Source organism: Marmota monax, unplaced genomic scaffold (genome assembly GCF_021218885.2).
Source record: "Marmota monax isolate L192 unplaced genomic scaffold, Marmota_monax_Labrador192_F-V1.1 WCK01_AAM20220418_F8-fsc00001, whole genome shotgun sequence".
In the NCBI taxonomy this organism is placed as follows: domain Eukaryota; kingdom Metazoa; phylum Chordata; class Mammalia; order Rodentia; family Sciuridae; genus Marmota; species Marmota monax.
In genome coordinates, this window is record NW_026693777.1 from 49,197,864 (window position 1) to 49,217,958 (window position 20,095).

Here is a 20,095-nt window from a genome sequence, read left to right on the forward strand (position 1 = left end):
AGACGTGGTTTCCAGTAGAAGTGCTTCAAGGTAGAAGCACCACGCTCCACTTTTACTCAGGGAGTACTTAACCATGGTCAGCCTTTTTCTCCAGTGGGAAAGTTCTGGGCAACTTCTCTGGGCTGGACAAGGCCTCAGGGACATCATCACATCCCCCCACCACCACCCTGCTCCTTGCTTTGCACACCATCACAACTAAAATGTAGGAGAAGGCCCCAAAGAAATGAGAGGTAGAGAGGGATGAGACTCTCTGATTGTGATCATAAAAGGAGACAATGCAAACCAGTTTAGTTGGCTGCCTGTCCTGCTGGCCCTGACAGGACTGAGCAAATGCCCATCTCCAAGGCAGTGAAAAAAGCTTTTCCCTCTCCTACACCTGTACTCTGCTCCTCTGGCAGATTCATGGGTGTCAGGCCCAGGTCCACTGAACCGCTCTGCTGTGTGGGCGGCGGTTATAACTCACAGCTGCCCCCTTCCCCAGATAGCCACCCTCAGGGGAAGACAGAAGCCACCTTGCAGGAAAGGAAAGCATACTTCTCAGAGACCCAAGCCAATGCCTGACGGATACCAACTATGAAAGGTATCTTCTTGCCTACAGGGCAGAGCTCTTCTGTATGGTACATGCACCAGAACCTTCCTCCTGTCCATTAGACCACTGCTAAGTCTTAGCTGAGGCCACATCCTGGCAGGGCTTCTCCCCTGCCTTACCCTGGGTCAGGCTCTGCCTCTAAGGAACCCAACCTGCTTCAGCCTGTCTCTCCTCGGTCTGTCATTCAATATAACCCCCTTCTAGTAATGACAGGCAGATGGCTCTGCTGTGTTGCTGTCCCATGGAGGTTTTCTGTAATTATAACAGTATTCCTCTGTGGATGATTAATGTTTAAAGAGCTGGTGGGTTCTGGTAGTCATTTGAGATCACTGAGGAGGAAGAAATGAGAAAGAATGGCATAGAAGAAGCACTCGGTTGAAACTGAATGGAGTAGAGTCTAGCTGGACTCCCAACAGCCACTCTGACCAGGGGAGGTTAGTATATCTCTTGGGTCACAGTTTACCACTCTACCAAATGAGGAGAGGGAACAGGTGATTCCTAGAATCCCTTTCCTTTCTGTCATTTGAAGGCTTTATGATTCACTCTCTTCTTTCCATTTTTTTTACTAAGAAAGAACATTCAAGAAGAAATGTGTGGACAGAGTGGACCCTAAATTCAATTATTCATTTCCTGTCTCCAAAACAGAGAAGCCACACACGTATTGTAGTAATATTTATTCAGCACATAGTGCATTCAAAGAACTGGTTTTGAATAAAATGGTCTAAGTACCTACTTTTTGGTGGGAAGCTGACAGCAGGGCTTGCTCATTTCACTCTGGCAACCACTCAACATCCGCTCTTCTTGACTGTGTGCATTCATAAAAGGATGAGAGAGTCTGTTGAAAAAGACAAAACCTGCTCAGATCAGTGCAGGACTCATTTGTTAAATTTAAAAAAGAAAGAAAGAAAGAAAGAAAGAGTGCCTATTGAATCAATCGTAGAGAGCAGTGTTCATTTGAAGAGTAGAGTTCACCTATTTTTCCTTTCCTTTAACTTTCTATTCACCTTCGTTCCTTTGTCTGGCCTTCCTGATAGCCTTGAAACATACACTGTTTCTTCTTGGAAAATGAAGAAACTAAGATTAGGGTGTGGATGTCTGACTTGATTTTAAAGTGACAGAGAATTAATGTCACTAGCATGACTCAAGCAGAGTGCTCAGGGTCTTGGCTGCCTGAATTCCTCCATGATCACAGTGTCCTTCCAAATAGTCTAGAGGTGGCCTGTTTTCTAAGGAATGCCAGTTCCTTGGTAGGTGAATATTTATTATACAAAAAGGAGTGGTTTACAATGAAACAAGTTTAGGAAAGGCTGACTTGAACAGGCTTCTTTGCAAGAAAATGCCTCTTAGCCTTGATGCTGCAGACATACTCCCACGTATATACATGACACAGTTTGGGTATGTGGATGATTACTGGGCCCAATAGGCATGGTCGACTATTCCAACTATTTCAGCCATCAGCAGTTCAATACATTGGCTTTGCTTATTTGTTTATGGGCATGTGTGTGTGCTGGCAAGCTCTGCTTGACTGTGATGTCATAAGTGTGATTTCCAGCCCTTTGACTTTGAAATGGCACGAGGACTTATTGATCATACCATCATAGAATTAAGTCAGCCGTCATCTTCTCAAGTCTTCCAGTAGGCTAACTGGGATTTGTAACTGCAGCAGTCTGGCTGGGCACAAATCACGAGCCACTCAAGCAGGAACAAACTTTATTTACGAACTCCCCCGAACGCCACCCACGCGGCTCTTCCAGGAACACCACACACCAACCGGAACTCCCTCCACCAGAACTTCACCAACCAACGCGAACTCCCCAGGAATCCCCGAGAGAACTCCAAAGTAGCGGGCACCCGAGGTGGACAGCAGGGGTCTATATACAATTGAATACACAGCCTGTTTCAATCCAGCATCATCTTAATGGCTCGCCTCTCAACCATTACTTCTGGCAAAATGCCAGGGGCCATTCTGACTCGGCTGTGGCTCTCAACATGTAATGTCCAGTATACCAGTTTAAACATTTTGTGTGTGTGTGTGTGTGTGTGTGTGTGCGCGTGCGCATGCATTTTTTCCTGCAATAGGAGAATTAAACCCAGATGAGCCCTACGACTGAGCTATGAGCTCAGCCCTTGATCTTTGTTATTTTGACACAGGGTTTCACTAAATTCTGAGGTTGGTCTTGAACTTGCCATCCTCCTACCTCAGCCTCCCAAGTAGTTGGGATTACAGTGTGCACCACAATGAGCAGCTAACCTCTTATTCAACTTTATTTGACTACTTCTTTCTCCATAGCCCTCCATATAAAATTGTCAGTCATTAATAATTATAGCATTTAATTGCCTGCACATAATAAAATTTCAAGGACTGTAATCGTCATCTTCACACAGACATATCATAACTTTTTTTAATAATCTTTTTTATTTTTTTTAATTAGTTACACATGACAGTACAATGATCTTGACATATCATACATTTGAATCAGATGGGATATAACTCTTAAAATTAAAAGCCGAGCACCTTGGGCTGGGGATGTGGCTCAAGCGGTAGCGTGCTCGCCTGGCATGCGTGCGGCCCGGGTTCGATCCTCAGCACCACACACAAACAATGATGTTGTGTCTGCCCAAAACTGAAAAATAAATATTAAAATTCTCTCTCTCTCTTCTCTCTCTCTCTCTCTCTCTCTCTCTCTCTCTCTCTCTCTCTCTCTTTAAAAAAAAAAAAAAAGCCGAGCACCTGTGTTGGAATTGGTCTGTGTCTCCCCTGGATCACTCTGCTCCAGGTCTTGAATTTTGCTCAATGGACAGCCATAGCTGCTGCTATCCCATTTTCTATCACCACTGAAGGTGGTGCTTTAACAGAGCTATTGAATCCTTGAAGTCTTGGATTCTTCCCATTTGGGGAGTGATAGAAACACCAGGGCATGGGGCTAAGTGTTTTCCATAAAGCATGAACAACTCAGAGAACTGAGGGGGGGATTAATACTCAGTGAGAAGTCTGATCAGTAAGAGGCAGGGAGGCAGGAGGCAGAAAGAGACCAACAGGAAACTGCTCCCATCCTCCCCAGCACACTGTTCTGAAGTGCAGTGGCTCCTCCTGGCACCTACAGAGCCTTCAAGTAACCAGGGTTTCTTGTGGAGACTGGAAGGCTCAGAAAGGACTACTTCTGACTTGCTTTGCATATTTCCTTGGAGTCTTTATGCCTTGAACTTATATTCTCCAGGAAGCATGAGCATTTAAACTCTGCCTTAAGCCCTTTCTGGGGAACCCAGGTGGTCAAGTCCATATATCCAAGGGCTTTCCCTGTCCTTAACATAATCACAGCCATGATTTATGTCTACTGAAATTTACTCTGCAGACTCTTCACACACAGTATTTTCCACTGCCCATTTGATGTCAGTAAAATGGTGATAATATACTGTCTATAAAATTTGTTTACTCTTATTGGTCCTAAAGTAGATCTGTTCCAAAGTCTCTTCTGCAGATGACAGATATAAGAGTTCATTAAGAAAATAATTATGCTGAGGACAAGAAGACTGCCAGATTTCATCACTGTTTAGGCATGATTAGTTCATAGTCTTCTATCCTAATCCTGTTCAAGGGATAAAATGCATTCTGGTAAAGAGGGGAAATAGTATATATGTATATGTTGTCCAGACTGTAGATTGCACACAGGCCTAGGGAGAAAGACCTATCTGTCTAATCATATTTTTAACAATGCATTTGAAATAAAGTGGTTAATTACCTATCATTCCACAGCAGAATCACATGAGGCTAAATTTGCATGAAACTTGGTTCTTTCCTCTGGCCTAGATCATGTATATTTTCCTGGACTGGAAGTGAGACTTTTCAAACCCTCATCTAGAAAGATGTTCCTATGAAACTAGATTATTCCCACGAAATGCACTTCTATTGGCAACTAGAAGTCCCCCTCTTCTGAAGAGGGTATTGTGAGAGTTAGATAGAAAAGGATATCCCATGATGCAGTAACAAACAAGCCAGTTACCTCAGTGTCTTATAATAGCAAGAGCTTATTCCATATTCTTCCTGAGTGTCCATCAAGGGTTGGCATAAGACTTTGTTCCAAGTCATCCTCACTTTGGAAGCAGCCATAACATGGGCCATTGCCATTCACCTTGATAAGTAAAAAGGTTAAATTACCTAGTAATCCTTAAAACCTCAACAAGGAAGTGACACAATTATTTCTGCCCACATTTTAGTGAGCTAGCAAGTCAGATGATCAAATGACCACAACTTATTTCCAAGAAGGTAAGAATAAATAGTTCTATTAAAGGTCCTAAAGAACTCAGGAAGAAATTTTTTTTTTTAAAAAAAGAAGGAATTTTAGAATATTTGCTTTCAAATCTAATGACAAGAGCTCTATGCACAAAGAAAGAAATTATATCCTGGGAAATAAAGGTCAGAAGAGCATTTTCTTCCAACTTGCCCTTTCTGAGTTATCCTGGTGTTCTCAGATTTCGGAAGTGGGGCTGCCACACTTGTTTGGCATGCACGCGCACACACACGCGCACACACACACTTTCTCTGGCCACTTGGTATAAATGTTTAAAGGCCTAGTTAAAATCTAGGAGGGAGATGAACTGAGCTCCTCCTTCGTCTCTGTGCTGAGCAACTTGGGGGAAAAAGTAGAAACTTGCCAACCCCGTTCTGGGACAGGATGGATTCAGAAAACAGCCCTGATACGTCTGTCGCTGTGCTGCAGGCCTCCTTCTCTTCTGACTACAGACCGAATCCTGGCAGCAGAATAAACTCCCTCATGATTTGGCATCCAGAGTACATCACATCCAGGTGCATCATGCAGGAAACCTGTGCAAATGCAATCCCCAAGCTCTCTCCAGACAACATCCTGTCAACCTGGGAGTTGGCTTGTTTTCTGTGATGCCTTCTTAGGAGAAAAAAAAAAAAAAGCCTTTTTCCAGAGAGTTCCTTTGAATAGTTCCTATAAATCAGAGTTGAAAGACATCATGGCCAGAGGCCTTTTAAAGGAATTTCTGGTCTTTCTTCTGTAGGCTTTTAAAAGACCACATCTTCAGAGGCCATTTTTTTTTTTTATCAATCTGAGGCTAAGTAGAGAGTCCTATAGAGCACAGACAGAAGGAGAAATTTTTTTTGAAAGACAGAACAAATCATAAGGAGTTTTTAAGCATGGGATTCTAGAAGCTTGGCTCCATTTTTATAACTCTATAAAAAGCCTTTGTTTCTTCTTCAACCTCATTAAATGGGGCAAAGGAGAAAAGCACATTTCCCACTTTCTCCTCTGAGGTCATTCCCCATTATGTTGCTTATGTACCCAGAGGTTAGTGCATTAGCATCACCAAGCCCCCCAAGGTCTTGCCTCTCTGCTCAGATCCTCTCTGGCTGCTTGGAAAGCAGGCAGCAGTTTAATGAGATGGCTTCCCCTTGGAGACTCCTCTCCCCTCTAGGAATTCTGTAAGTGCTTTATATAAAACAGTAATAGGATGGTTCAGCCAGACTCTCTGGCTCAGACACACTAACTGTTGTTCCCTTTGGGAAGGAAGAGCAGGTAGCCAAGTGATAAGGCCATTAGGACTGACTGGTCCTGTGAGCTGGTGGTCCCTGAAGCCATTTTCTTGCCTGTTGTAAGCACGAAAGGAAGTCAGTGAAAGGCTGATCAAAACAGACTTCCTGGCGAGATGTAACGCTGTCTATGGTCGGACTCTGGATGATAATGGGCAGAGGGTGGTGTAGTATCATGATTACTGTTGAGTAGAGGCTGGAAGCGTTGGGTCCAGAAAGCTCAGAAGAGCTACAGAGGAGTGATGTGTGAGAAATCAGCTGTGCTGTCCCCACTTAAGTGAGTTTCCTGCCCTGTCACCAGCAGGAGCCAAGAGACTCCTATGGGAGGCCTTAGCAACACCTCCCATCAAGTAGAACAGAATCCCACTTTGGAGAATTACTTTCCTCTTTCTATATCGACTTCACATTTGTTCTCTCAATTCATAGATTCTTGAGTTTCTTATAACCCCAGGTTTCAGGGTACCTGAGCCTCTGTCTATGTTAGGTTCCTTTTTTTCTAGCTTGTGAATGTTGTTGAGATTTACTAATGACAGATCAATGATGGAATTAGGGAGACATTAGTAAAAGCCATGAGCAGTGTCAGGGTGGAATAAGGCTGAGATGGAGCCTGGAATGGAAGTTAGTAGAGCAGGACAAAGAGCAACCTAAGCAGAGCTCTTTCTTTCTTTTCTTTTTCTTTAATACATGGTATTGATTTATACTCCCCTACCAACTGTACAAATTTGAAATTCCATTCAACCAGCAGAATGACATTAAGACATGTTCATAAATTATTTGATATTCTTTCTTCTAAAAGGTGGAGATTAATTCCTTTCCCTTTGAATACAGACTGGACTTAGTTACTTGCTTTTAACAAATAGACTGAGGCACAGGTGAGAATATGTGACTTTAAATACTAGTTCATAAAAGTCCCTGTAGCTTTCTGCTTTTTCTCTTTCGCACTCATTTGGAACACTTACTCTGGGAGAAGCCAGCTATCATGTGGTAAAGATGTTTGGACAGCCTATGGAGGAATCCACCTCACAAGGAATGGATGCTGCCTCTTGGCCCTGTGAGGATGCCATCTTGAAATCAGATCCCGCAACCCCAGTCAAACCTTCATTTGCTGGCAGCCCTTGTCCACATCAGGACTGCAACGTCACAGGAGATCCTACATCAGACCACTCAATTAATCATTCAAATTCCTGATGCACATTTTGTAAGATAACATATGTTTATTGTTTTGAGTCATGAGTTTTGAGGTGATTTTTTATTCAACAATAGATAAATTTAAAAAAAAAGAATTTAGTCACAATAGCACAGACAATGGTCCAAAGTAAGTAACAGATGCCCAGAAAACGGTCTCCACCAAGGTCATCTATTTAACACCACAGTTTATTAGTATTTGCTTTTACGAAATATCTCAAAAATCTGAAGAGGAGGAAAAGGTAAATGAAACAAAAGCTTTCCATTCTGTGCTTGGCTCTGACAAAATGAATTTGTTATTTTAAAACATCTCAAGATCTGTTTCTGTGTACCTTTCCTTGGGTCAAGAAATGAAGGTCCTCAAGTTGAAGCTGTGGTTTGCGGCTGTGGTTATATATTCATCTATCATTTCAAGGTAATGTAGAAGAAATACATTTTTTTTTATTCTGGGTTTAAAAATTCTTAGATTTGCAAAATTGGAGCAGAAAAGAAGGAAAAAAAGGAAGAAGGAGAGAAAACCTGAGTAAAAATAGAATCTATATTTTATATTAGCTTGTCTGTGAAGCATCAGAAAAAAGTTAGAAATTTTCATATTCTAGCAGCTGGAAAAAAAAGGTGTCCTCCTGCAGTTCAAGATTTTTATGAATTTTGTCCCTAAGCTTTTCATACCCACCTTGATTTATTAGCCTTTTTCAGTATTATATCTTGTAGACCTGCCAGAAGAACACAGTGCAATGAAACATCTGGTAAATTTTCCCAGATCCTATTATGAAATATCTTCAATTTTCAATTCAATGAAAAGTAAACAAGTCATTGTTTTCCCCAGAAGTGATTCACTTTGCTGTCAGAACTCATGGGCCGTAGGTAATGGAGGTTTCAGAGTCCTTCCTCAGGCTGACTGGCTTGTGGGGCCCCTTCGTTTGCAGTCTGGGTCAGGTAACTCTTGAATGCTTCATCTAAACAAATACATCTGCTTGTTCAGTGAGGTGATTATTTTTTAATTCCTAAGTGATTGCTTTGATGTTGTTGAGGGGTCACTTATGAATTGACATTATATCAGCAAATAGTAATTGCTTAATTTCTGCAAAAATGCCTAGTTTCATTCCATTTCAACTTTTCAACTCCAATACACACATAACACCCACACACCATGGCTGGGTTTTAAAAGGACACTGTAGATAATGTGGCCACCTACAGCTGTTTCTACTATCACATAACCAGATTTTTCTTTTCCAAAGGGAAGAATTCTCGCAGGTCTTTTTGACAGCAGTCTTTTCTAAAGATAAAATGCACATTTCTAAAATCTTTGTGCTCATTAAGTAGAAAACATTGTGGAATGATCAAAACAGAGAACATTCTCTTAGTATTTCCAAAATTATTTCTTCAATAGGCACTTTATACATGAAATATATAGAGAGAGTACACAGATACACTTGACTGACAGGAAGGACTGAAACATAAGGACTTCAAACAAGCAGATCCTAGCCTCAAATGCACCAAGTATTTGCCAAGAGAGACTGAGTGACTCAGAATCAGATGATTCTACAACAACACATGTGGAGAAACTGAGGTTGAATGTGGGAAAGAAATTTGGTTAGTGTTTCACATAAGTGATGTCAGCATGGGGCAAACAATTCAGTTGCAGGAAGTAGAAAAAAATGGCAGAGGTAAATACTTCCAAGATTACAGTGGGTTAGCGTGGTCCTAAAATCACTGAAGCAACCCCACTGCAGAGACTGAGAAATGACCCACAATAGGACATTTGAACCGTGGCTGGCACCAGATCCATTTGAGTCATCCAAGGCTATCTCGCAGGTCAGTAAGTGGAAAGTTGTCTTTCACAAAGATGAGATTTGTGATTAAATTTTTGTAATTTTCTTTTCTATCAATCACAGTGCTGGGTATATAATAAGCATTCAATAAACACTCAAGAAAAAGTGAAATGGTTTCCATCACTTTAGGTGATATCCTCTACATTAACTGTTTACTTCTTGCCTTTTTTTCTTTCATTGCAAGTTGAATGAAGGCAGAAAGGGTCTCCTCCCTCCTTAAGTCTTTCTTGAAGCAAATGAGCCTCCTAGATGGCCTCAACTTCTGCATCTCCAGTAGTAGGGTTCCTGCAGTTCCTCTTTCTCTCATTTTGATTTCACCTTTGTAAGCACTAAGCCTATTACGGCCTTCACCAGGGGAAGCAAGCAAGGGAGAGAGGAAGGAACACAGCCTGAATTCTACCCTTCCTCTTCTCCAGGAGCCAAATTATGTTATTTTTGTAAAAGCATCTCTCCTCCTTTCCTAGCATGGGCCCCAGTCCTCTCTTGGAGCTGATGGTGGATCATCTCAGCATGGGGGCTGCTTATCTTGGTGGGGATCTGGTGGTGGGCTTTTAAAGTTGGCCCAAGCTGAGCTGACTGTCTGCAATTCTTAGTGCTATTTATTTAAAAAAAAAAAAATAGAGTGCCATCTCCACTCGTGCACTGATGTGGAAAATGCTGGTGAACGTTTTCATTTTCAGCTCCAGTTTCTTAATCCCCTGCAATGGAAGACAGTCAGCCAGTACACTTGGAACTTCACAGGCCCCACATCAGGCTCTGCTGTTTTATAAATACTATAATATGGCACTAGGAAAGTGGGACAGAGACATGGGAGAATGTCTAAAGATGGTTTAAGAAGGCTCCAATCAGTAATATTTTGTGCTGTGACAATAGTTATCCTTTGGGTTAAACCTGTTTTAAAATGCTAATCCAGGCTTGTTTATTTACCATTGGTGTTGGCAGCAGCCAGCATGCCTTCAGGGTCCCAGGCCAGGCAGCCATGTGTGACCTTGCCTGGAAATCAGCCTCCCCCTTGGGTCCACAGTCCTGTGGAAGAGCTTGCCACAACATAAAACCAAGGGCAGCGGGGACTGGAGCCAAGAGAAAGTGGCCTTTGTGTTTTCTTGTTTGACATGAAAAATATTGGCAAAGTCTATTCCAAAACTGCTTTGGGAGACCAGAGTTCAAAAAACTGTAGTCTGGAAATATTAGATGGGGCTCAGCTTAGGAGACTGGAGAACTCTGATTCTTTCACCAGCCGCTCACGTAGGATCAGACAGGAGAGCTGGTGTGGAAGCAAGTGACCTGCTGCAGAGCATTTAACACAAACATGTGGGCTATCTTAACGGACAGAACTGCTGCTTATCATGTTGGTTCAAATGCATCTCACTGGCGTAGAGGAAGGAGCCCAAGTGACAGGGGCAGACACAGGCTATCTACTGTCATGCTCATGTTACAGAAAATAAAAGGAAGACCTGAAAAATAAGAATGCAAAAAGTGGCTATGCACCCAAATAAGAGGAAATGCGAGCTGCTGGATCAGCTGTGTGCTCTCCTCCTCATCCAGCCAAGTCTAGATTAAACTATGTCCTATAGGACCCTGAGCCTCCATGAACATTGAACTTAAATGTCACCAGAATCAGGGAAACAATTGCAAAGTTTTAATAAGTGAATTAAAAAGATGAGAAAAATACTATTTTAGGAAGGTAGCCATGTGTGACCCTAACACATAGTGGAAACAGATTAGTACCGTTGTCTCAGTTCATCCAGGCTGCTTTAACAAAAGGACCATAAACTATTTGACTTGTAAACATTATGCTTTTCAGCATAATGGCAGGGGATGTCCATGTGTGCAGAAATCATGAGCCACGTCAAAGACATGGCCTGGAAGGTGGTTATCAAGACAAATGAACTTAAATGACTGTGAGTCATCAGAAAATAATGAGGCCAAGATCTTGCTTTCATGTGAAGTGAGGTTCTCAGCTCTTCTGTGCCAGTCTCAGTAGCCTGGTGGGAAAGAAGAGAGGAAAGAGATTCAATAAGGTGAGCACAAGTTCCCAGCAATCAGATGAGGAAGCCAGGGCCTAAACAAGAAAGGAGTCTCATGATGGGGAGCTGCCAGCTTCAAGAGTTCAGCAATTGTGATGTTTCACAACTGCTTTGGTCTGAATATGAGCCCTTTCCAAACCCATGTGTCCCACAAAGAAAGGTTCATGTCCTAGAAGTTCAGTCTCCAGTGTAGCAGTGTTGAGAGCAGCAGAACCTTTAGCAAGCAAGGCCTAGCAGAAGCGGGCTAGGTTATTTGCTCACTGCTCTGAAAAGGGGTAAATGCTGGTTGAGGAGAGTGAGTTAGGGTCACTCCACATGCTTGGTCCCTTTTCATGTAGCCAGTTTTCATTCTGCTTCTCTACTATGTTGTAGATTTGGTCAAGGTGCCCTCCCCACAGACAGGGCTGTCCAATTTTAGACTTTTCATCTCCAAAATTGTGGGCAAAATGATATTCTTCTCTTTAAAATCTACCAAGACCCAAGTATTTTATTATAGAAATGGAAACAAACTAATACACTGTCTCCAAACTAGGAAGTAGGCCCTTACCAGATACCAGATCTGCCTTGATCTCAGATTTCCCCATCTCCAAAAGTGAATAAATAAATGTTTGTTGTTTACAAGTCAACCAGTTTATGGTCCTTTTTTTAAGGCAGCCTGGATGAAATAAGGCAACTGGTACTAATCTGTTTCCACTACATGTTAAAAATTCTCTGTTTCCCTATGCCTTCAATTGAGATTGATAAACCATTTAGTTTAGAAGCTACCTGATGATAAGGCCACTTTGGGTGGGCTGAACTAACATTACAGGTCCCAGAGCCCCAGAGGTCAAGGAGACTGAGAAAGTGAGCCAACTTGGGAGAATACTGACAGGTGAAACTAGGACCACGAAGAATTCTCAGAATATCCAGAGAGTTACTAAAGGTATCATCAAAATGAGGAACAGACTAAAGCTATCTTATTTTAATTAAGTCAAAGCTGTTTCAGAAGACTTGAACTTGGGAAGATAGTGTCAAATAACCATTGACTCTACTCCTATTGATGGAAAACAAACTATTTTCCTCTGTGAACATATAGATAGGTCACAGGCAGAGCAGGGCAGACTAACCACACCCAGTTTCACAAATGCTGATTTGGCTGTGCCTGCCCTCTCTCATCACTCCTAGGAAGACATCCTCAACTCCTTGACTCTTCTCTCTAATCTTCTCCTTAAATCTCCTTGGCTGTGCAGCAATTAGCAGGCCTGATGGTGCAGGTCCTGCCAGGCCTGGTGACTACACTGTCAATCAAAAGCTTAATGCCAGCCAAAGAGTGTGGGAAGCCCTGATGATTTATTGAACTTATTATTTCCACCACTATGTATACACAGGCCAAAGGACTTTTTTTTTTCTTTTTTTTAAAGGCTAGGAGTAAAACTACAATTCCTGGGAAGCATTAAGCTGAAACAAAATGATTAGTGGAGAGTTTTAAGGTAATGCCCTGCTAAATGTGCACTATTGTAAGGTCAGATTGCATTCTGCTATCAGCTCTTTGTGTCTTATGGTCTGACACTGTGTGATTTCATCTCTTACTATTTTCCATCATTAAACTAGATAAGATGTCACTTCCTTGTTGTCCTGGTACTTGATGAAATTACTTCATTTTGGTTTTGTCCTTTAAATCACTTATTTGGGGGAGGTATCTATTTTTATTCTTATGTACATTCTGTTACTGACATATAGATCATGAGCTCTGAGAAAGGTACACACTAGTGTAGCTATTACTCTAATCAAGACATAGAACATCTTCATCATCGCAGAAAGTTACCTTGAGTCCCTTTCCAGTTACTCCCAAATGCCTTGACCCCTTGTGAGGTAATCACTGTTTTGATTCATAAGTTGTTTTGCTTGTCCTTGAATTTCATATAAATAGAAGCATATTGTATGCAGTCTTTATGTCTCATTCTTTCAAATAATGAGTTTTTAATATTCATCGATGTAAGTTTTTCATTTTTACTGCTTAGTTGTATTCCATTATAGAAATGTATCACAGTCTGTATTCACTCCACTATTGATGGATATTTAGATATTTCAGTTGTTTCCACTTTAAAGCTATTGTGAATAAATATGCTATAAAGATTCTTGTGTAAGTCTTTGTGGGTATGATTTCATTTCTCTTGAAAAGAAGTAGAATCACAAGATCAAAGAGTAGATGTATGTTTAACCTTATAAGGAACCCCAAACAGTTTTCTGAAGTAGTTACAACATATTTCATTTCTACCAGCAGTCTGGGAACTCTGGTTGTCCCATACCTTGACATTCTTTGACACCAGGCATTGTAGTAGATGTGAAGTGGCTTTTCATTGTGGATTTAATTTTCATTTCCCTGATGATGATGTCAAAACTTTTTTTTCATGTAATTGTTGGCCATTTGCAAATCTTCTTTTAAGAAGTGTCACTTCAATTATTTTTCCCATTTCATTCTTGATTTGTCTTTTTATTATTTGCTTATTTATAAACATTTGTATATATTCTAGATAAACTGTTTGCTATTTTGTGTATATGTTCTTCAGTCTGGGGCTTACCTTTTCATTTTTTCAACTATATTTTTTCACAAGAAGATTTTAATTTTGACAAAGTCCAGTATTAACTTCTTTTTTTTAAAGTATAACTTTATTTGTTTCCATTAGGAAATCTTGAATTGCCCATTTAAGTGACTTTTTTACTTAAGCTTTTAAAAGGACATTTAAAAATAAAAATTTTTCTTTTGCTTGATTATCCATGCAAAATGCTTCTTTATTTACATTCTTTTTATTTTAATTACCCAAATGCAGTGATATGCTGATAACTGTTTTTCTAGTTATACAACAATTTTCATGACGAATATACACCTATACCCAGTATGACTGATTCCAAGCTACCCATGATTTAAAAACTGGTTCACAAAATTCCTGAATATTGGATAACCAGCTTATTAGCTATAATGAACCTTTCTGGCACACCACTTCAAATGCCACATAAAAATAAATATCAAAAGGAAAAACCTTGGGGAAGGGTTGTTCTAGAAACACTGGAAAGGTATCATGTTTTGACAGACAGTTGGCTACCCAGTGATGCAAGAATTTTAAAAAGAGACATTTAAAATGAGAAACCCAGTGTTCTGGTAAATTGGCATAAGAGTAAAAGGTTTGCTACTATTTCAATCATTGAGGAGATGAAGAGCAACTATCTCCTGAAAGTGTTAAAAGGAAACTATGTGAGAGGATGGGCAACTCCACAGGACAGGAGGAGGGACCCTTACACCATAGACCAGAGGAGCAGAATTAAGACCAAAGGGGATGATTCAGGCAGAGCCCCAGAACCCAGGGACACATTTTCTAGTAAGTTCATCTGAAGTAGGATTTAAACCACCAAATCCCCGTGAGATGGTAAGTGGACCCTTTTCATCTGTAGTCACTGCAGTTACGTGATAGGCCTGGTGTTGTGACACAAGAAATGACCACAGAATCAAGACCTTCAAGCAATAAGGAAGTCTCACAGTTCACTTTCTTTTCATCAAAAAATTTTAGCAACCTCCTATAAAGGTAGTAAAAGAGGAGACACTTCATAGCAATCATTTGGCAAAGATGTTTCACATGAGAGTAGATAAATCCTAGAGATTTGCAGTTGTGTGTGGTTCTTTATAGCAACAATAACAGAAATAGTGCACAGGAACACATTTTGAAAGCCTCTATTCTTTCAAAACTAAGTTTTGATCAGTTATGGACAGAGATTTAAAAAGACTTCCAGTCTATATGTTACTTAAGTTGTATTATTTTTCATTAAAAATATATGCAAATATACTTATTTAACTTTATATAATATCAAAATAATAAAAATAAAATGAATTCACTTATACTTACCCCAAGTTTATATAATAAAACATCATAATTCTGATAGTATTGATCCTTTGATCCACTCCACCCATTTCCCTCCATTCAGAGAAGAAAATTTTTTTCATTTCAGACTGTAATGGTTTTTCTAACTTGACCGCCTATTCAGCCATAACTAAAAAGATGTTGTTGTTCTATAATTTATCCCATGATTTTATTTGCCCTACATTAGGAGGGGCTCCTCTGGGCCACTGGCACAACACACTTGCAGAAACAAGAGGTCCATGTAGTTTTCAGGAGCTTGAAATAATAGGCTGGTAGAGGACACACTCCTCAAGGTGCTTTCTTTCCTGTGCCCTTGCTCAGAGAAGCCCCTCAGTCTCTCCAGCTGGGTAGGCGGTGACACATGTGACCCTGACCACATCCTACTCCTGTTAGCAGCTGCTTCCTTGAGTTTTCTATACCTGAAACAAGCAAGGCTTGAAAATGAGAAAAGAAGAAACAGGGAGCTCCTGAATTCACATTGGCCACTGGGTTGGAGCCATTATGCAGAATCAGGGTTATGGAACCACTTTCTCTCATGTTTATCCAGTTGGGCAGAAAGAAAGGAGACACTTTCTATTCTTGTCTCCTCAAGCTTCCAGCTGCGTTCTTTATCTATTGCTCTTTGATCCCTTAAGTAACTTCCTCCTTTTAAATTTTTGTTTGTTTGGATCAGTTTTCATGGGTTCTGTTTTTTGAACTAAGTGTCCATGATAAAGAAAAGGAGAAAGGAAATTTGGATACAAACCATGGTGGCCCAACATGAGAATAATGACAATCTATCCAGGAAAACATAAACCTCATAAGCATTTACTATGGGCAGAATTTCACGCAGGACTTTGGTAACCCACGTAATGAAGGCGTTCAGCACAGATCAACAGATGACGACAAAATCCAGAAATCAGTAACAACAGGAAGTCACTGTAATACCTAGACAAAAGAGGCAAAGGGAGGAGGGGTGTTATGGGAACCAAGGGGTTAAGTTCAGTGGAGGGATCTAGAACCATGCAGGATCTGACTAGTGAGAACTGGAGATAAGGAGGAGAGCTGGTTGCTTGCAGAGAAAATATCCAAGACAGAGCCATGCAGAAAAATAGCTGGGCTCCTTCCATCTCCTATTAGTGCCTTTCACTAGGTAATTCAGTGATTTATGAGATCGTGGATCTTTGTATTTTTGTATATGTGTGTGTACATATGTATTTACATGTGTACGTGTGTGTGCGTGTGTGTGTGTGTTTGAGCAAATTATCAACATGACAGCATTGAGCACCTATTACTTTTATAATTAGAAAAAGAATGATGATTTTATTACCACTTGAAATATACACATATAGAATACACTGAAAGAATAAACACAGCTTCCAGGAGGTTTATCTGCATTGGGGACATGACTATTAGAAATGGTAGTTACAGTGCTCTCATCTTCCTATACAGCAGTCTACATTTTACAAAGCACTTTTATTCTTTTTTTTTACAGTAACCCCATAAACTAGGGTTTTGTTATTTTGAAGATAACCAAATAGAAATGATATGAGATCAGATTAGCAGTAAAAGTGACAGCTAAGAGTGCAACAGCCTTGGTGTCCCCTGTTAAACACTATGGAAATCATTAGTACTTCCAACTATTTCATATGTTCCATTGGAAGACACTTTTTGTACTTTTCCACTTCCTGGAAAGTGTGGTCACGTCACATGCTTTGGTCAATGAAATGTGAGCATACAGGATACCTTTTACTTTCTAGTAGGAACTTAATAAGCCAGAGTGCAGCCATAGTGTCTTTCTACTTTTTGCCATGTTCTTTAGGGAAGTACATTTAGAGGTGAAGCATCCATAGCCTTGGGTCCCTAAGAAGTCCTGTCTTTCTGCTTGGGGAACATAGCATGAACAAGAAGGGAACAGGTGAGGTTAAGACTCTGAGATTTGGGGGAAGTTTGTTTGTAAAACTTAACCTAAACCTATATTTCCCCAAACACCAATTATCTCTTCAAAGCACCAAACTGGTTTTCTGATATTTCTATCCATTCTCAAAGACAATTGGGCACTTTTTGTAGGAACAGCATATAATGTGTACAAAGTAAAAATATTGAAGCAGAATAGTCAGAGAGTATGTATTATTCAGAAAAATTATTTAGCAAAATTATTTAGCAAAATTGCAAAACTGGAAAAGAAATTGTCAAAATTAAAAAAGAGATAAAAATAACAAAAGTTTTGGAAAAACTTTTTAACATTTTTCTTTTGTTCTTGTTCTTCTTCTTCCCTTCTTCAAAAAGTATTGATTGGTTTCCATCTTTCTTGAATCAATGAATCATTAAGGCAGACCCAGGTATGTAGGTTATCTAAAGATGACAGACCAAGTAGGGCTCGCTCAGGTTTGTGTGGAAGGACCGAGGCACCAGACAGGGCCACTAAATGGATTATATACAAGGATATTGAGATACTGGGTACTACTTGGAGTCAGGCTTCTCACCGACAACGAAGAAAAGCACAAATATGGACAGAGAGAAAGCTAAGATATACTATGTAGTGTTGGATTGGAACTGGAAGTGATAGTGAGAATGTAGTTTTAAATACAGTTGAATAAATCATTTGAAAACACAGAATGCACTCACATACACAAATAACTGATCCCAGGTATAAGAAAAAAAAATGTGAGTGTAAAGATAAGTCTGGAACATTAATTTTAGTAACAAAAAGTAAGGAAATGGACAAATAATGATGGGGACATGCCCAAGCTCATATGCATAGGATCTTCCACTGGCCAAACTTGGACAATGTTGGCACCAAAATAATAATAATATTAGATTTGATTATAACCTATTGAATAAAATAGGAAGCCAAGAATCTACATTGCTATAAATAAAGGAATGGATAAATGAATAGATGGCAAGAGGAAGCTCCTCCTCATGATAAGAAACCAACTAATAAGTGAAGAAGGAATGATATCACCATCATAGTAATAATTCAGGAAAGAAACATTTTAGTAGGTGTTAAAAAGCTGGCTGAAGACTAGGATTTTACATAGTCTAAGTATTGTCCATGATATACCTATCAATCATAAAAGAAAAGAAGTGTCTTTTACAGTGGAGAAACTTGGCAGGCACCAGATTAATCAAGTGACCAAAATCAACACCACCAGGAACAGGACAGTGCATCCTCCTGGACAGGATGCACTGGAAAGAACACAGCATAGTGAGATTTCCTCCACAAGATAGAAAATTAGTATCTAATCATGAGATCTCTTTTGAAAACTCAAATTGAGGACCATTCAACAAAATGGCTAATCTGCAGTCTTCAAAAATGTCAAGGTCACAGAGGTCAGAGAAGACTAAGGAATGAGAGTATAACAAAGGTTTTTTGTCCTTGTAACTTTTTCGTGAGTTTGAAACTGTCAGAATATTGAACACATCATACACGTAGCATAGTATGATGGGGTCAGGGTGGTCAGTAGACAAAGCGGGGAATCAGGTAGTGGATAGGGGCCCGTGTTGGAGAGGATTAAACCAATACCAATGCTGCTCACACCACTGTCCAACAAAATCAGCCCTCTTGTGAACTCCTACTGTTCCCTTGCAGTAAGTGGTGGAGAGGGACTAATGATTGGGTGGGGCAGATAAAGACACCTTCTAGACTCTGCAAATTCCATTTTGCAGTCAGCCAAATGAGGGGAATTCAGTGAGCAGACACCAGGGAAGGAGGAAGAGAAGAACTGAAGGCAAATGAACCAGAGTCCAAGAGGAGAGGTGACCCCAGCAGCAGAGCAGATAGCAGCCTCTGTGAGAAATGTGGAATTGGTGAGGAAGGAACAGTAGCTGTGAGAGAGACCTAGGGATGGGAGTGTCTCTGCCAATACCAGATAGTCAGTGTGCAAAACCAGCACACAGGAGGTCAGAGCAGAGAATTAAAGCAAAAAATGTGTAAAAATTAAAGACAGGAAATAAAAAATACGACAAGTTGATACGAAATCAAAGGTCATCAAGGACTCACAAAGATAGATGGATTATTTGTTGACGTCAGAGAGTGAGATTAGAGAAAATTGGAATAAATTCTGTGCCTGAGAGTTCATGTGAAAGGCTGGAGGGACAGGAATATAAATTCTAGGAGAAGAAAAAAAACACAGGTAGAAAAAAAGCAAGGGAATATACACGGCTGATAGTGTTATACTATCTGGGCTGCAATAAAACATTAAGCTTAGAAAGATCATTGCCTCGTGTTCAAAATTTAGGGGAGGAAACAGATACTTTCTTCTAAGACTGCATCCTAAAGGCAAGAAAAAAAGATATTTAACATCTTACTCTGTAAATAGATGAACATCCAGTGCTTAAGAATCAGAGCAAGAGGAATGAAGAAAAGGCCCAACCAGCATTCCTAGTCGGGAATCTCAGACTCCTGACTACACAGGTAGGAAGGTGCACAAAATGTACATTTCACAACCTGAGGACATTCACCTTTGTGTCCTGAGTACATAATATAAGTGCCAGTCACATAGCAGTTGCTCCATATATGTTGTTTTAAGTATTGAAGAATTAAACTTTCTTATGAGGGATAAATGCAAATACAGAAAAAGGAAGAAGTGTGTATTCTTAGATTAAATCTTTGGGACAGTATCAGCAATAAACAGTTATGGAGTAAAACATTACATTAAGGCTACTTTTTGGATTTCATTTTAAGTATCTTGAAATATATGGTTGCAAAGATTTTGGCCAGTAACAATTTACAACTTTAAATCGTTTCTGTGGAACACCTAGTCAATACCTGCATGTACTCAGTATCACCCCAGCCCTAGTGCCTGATTCCAATGAAACAGGTGCCAAGGACGTCTTGTGAGATAATTTTGCTATTAGTTTGTAATCCACCTCTAGGTTGTACAGAAGGGAAGGTGACTAATACATTGAAGGTTCTAGAATTTGCAGTGCCTCACTGGGTGACCACTAGACAAACTCTGATTGGAGTGTTGCTGGAGTGTACAGGAATAGAACTTCTAAACACTAACAGTGGGATGTCAAATGGTACAATCATT